Source organism: Centruroides sculpturatus, unplaced genomic scaffold (genome assembly GCF_000671375.1).
Source record: "Centruroides sculpturatus isolate CEXI.00-Female unplaced genomic scaffold, Cexi_2.0 scaffold612, whole genome shotgun sequence".
Taxonomy (NCBI): Eukaryota; Metazoa; Arthropoda; class Arachnida; order Scorpiones; family Buthidae; genus Centruroides; species Centruroides sculpturatus.
The window spans coordinates 125,463-127,986 of NW_019384966.1; the positions used below are offsets into that span (position 1 = coordinate 125,463).

At 31.1% G+C, this 2,524-nt stretch overlaps 1 protein-coding gene across 1 annotated transcript in view; it reads right to left on the reverse strand.

Annotated features, from left to right (window-relative positions):
* LOC111632509 (V-type proton ATPase subunit G-like) overlaps positions 1-2,524 on the reverse strand; it is a 53,700-nt gene that overhangs the window by 3,479 nt on the left and 47,697 nt on the right. The gene's annotated exons all lie outside the window — the stretch shown is intronic.

The window sequence follows — 2,524 nt, forward strand, 5'->3', positions numbered from 1 at the left end:
CGGAGACATCATTAATATAAATAATTTTAATCGCCGTTGAATAAGAAATGTTTCTTTCACAAGAAATGTATAAAATTACAGTACTGTATTAGACTTACGGTACCTAATTTACATACTGACAGACGATAGTTAGCGTAAAAATCTCCGTAGCGTGGCGCCACGCTAGACGGCGGAAATTATATATTTAATTATAACAAAGTTACAATAAGTTAATATATAATTATATATACAGTACCTAATTTATATATAATTAATATATAATTATATGTACAGTACCTAATTTATATATAATTTATATAATATTGTCCAGACGATAGAAATCTCTCCGTAGTTGGCGCTACGGACGGCGGGAAAGTAGTTCGGCTGCCCGATGACGTTTGAGGTGTTTATAGGGAACTTTTACTATTTTTTACGGATACCAGTAGCAATTTTTTCGTAGTTTTATAGGAATCGTAATTATAGGGACCGTAATTATAGGGGGGTCGACTGTACTGATCGGATAGTATTCCCCTGAAGTTTGAAACTCTCCCTTGTAATTCCAGCCTTTTATATTTCTGACAAAAAGACAATTCTTTTACGTTTTCTTCTGAAAATGTGGATTTATGCCGATATCTGCTATTAAAGATCTTTTGAAAAAGTGGGAGGATGTCAGAACAACGGTCTTAAAATGGCATCCAAACCAGGTTGAGGTTAATAGGCCTATAGATCTCTACAATTACAATGCTATTAATTACTTCTGAAAAATCATGAAGAAGACAGAAAAGCAATCGACATTGGACAGATTCTTTAACCCCCACAAACGGAAAAAACACGACTAATAAAAATGCAAGACCATGTATATGTGTATTTTTATTATTACATGTGAATAAACATAGTAAGAAAGTATATATATTATTATTTTTTTTGGGGGGTCTCCAGAACGAATTAATCAAATTCACATAAAAACCTATGGTAAATCAATAATCGGTTAACGAACAATTCGGATAGCAAACAAAGTCTTGGAACGGATTATGTTCGTTAACCGATCACCCACTGTATTATGCATAAAGAATTCATCCCAAGGTTCATTTGGTGCATGCCAATGTTCTGCAGCAGTTACTGCAAGATTGTCTGCTACCATTACCTTGGACTTTGCCAGCCAGTCCTTACTGCTACTCATCTGACCATGTGACTTTTTTTTAATCCTGTCTAAAACAATCTGTGAAAGGCAGACATTGCAGCAATATAGAGGGACAACATCCAATGGACCGTGTACACATAACTTACATGTTAACTCCATTAAGGAAGAGGAATTCCAGAGCTGCTTTAAGGCTTTCCACCACCATCAAAACTGCTCAATCTGAGAACTTTTGGGACAAAAGCAGTATATTTATATACATATTTTTAAAATTAAATACAGATTTTTTCAAACATTTTTATGTGTTTATTATACTTTTACTTTTCATTACTCATTTAATATCAATACATATCTAATCAAACATTTGGCTCTTATCAGTTATCAATCACAGAGAAAAAAGTTTTGCTGCCATTAAGAGAAGTCAATTCAATCAACATAGTCATGATTTCTTTTTGTGATAAATTCAAACAAGCTTCATTTGCATCTCTCATCTTTACAAACATAATTTATTTCAAATTGGCCTTGTATAAATCACAAAATAAAATCAAACTTAAAATTTTAAAGAAATCAAATACCATTATTTTTTACAATGAATGTAATTACATACATTTAAAATGATAGCACTAGTTATGAAAAGATTTTATTTCCATTTTAGAAACTTTCTATGGAGTATATGAAAGCGTAGATCATTATCTTGCACAAATTACAGTACGTTAGGAGAATTTTTCCATTTTCTGGAAGATTTTTCTTAGAAAGTTTTGACATTTTGTCATTAATACGCTTCTAATACACAGATACAAATAGATTTCATGATGATGAAATCTAACTTAATTAAATCTTATCTGCCAGTAATGATGACATCATCTATTTCATGATTTTAAGTGGAAATTTTATCAGTAAATCAGCAATGCAAACAACTATATTATTTTCTATAGATAAATTTAAGTAATTTCACAATAATAATATTTTATTTCTTTAAATTATTAGGACTTTAATATAATAGTTATGAAATTTTCCATTAACAAAAAAAATTTCAAACTGTTCTTGTATACAAAAGATATCACAAAAACCATTCTGAGCTATCCTTTTAGGAATGATGTGATTACAACCCATAAAAGAAAAAAACATGTAACTCTAGATAAGTTTTAATTTCTCAATCTATATATATAATCGAGACGAGTTGATAATAATAATAATAATAATAATCAGCGCAGAGCCCAAACGGTTAGGAGTTGAAAGTTGAAATTTGGTACACAGATAGGGTACATCACGAAAACGCACACTAAGAAGGGATTTTTCGAAATTCTCCCCCGGGGGGAGAGAGACAGGATTAAAACTTCTATATACATTATGGATATGAGCCAAACGGTTAGGAGTTGAAAGTTGAAATTTGGTACACAGATAGGG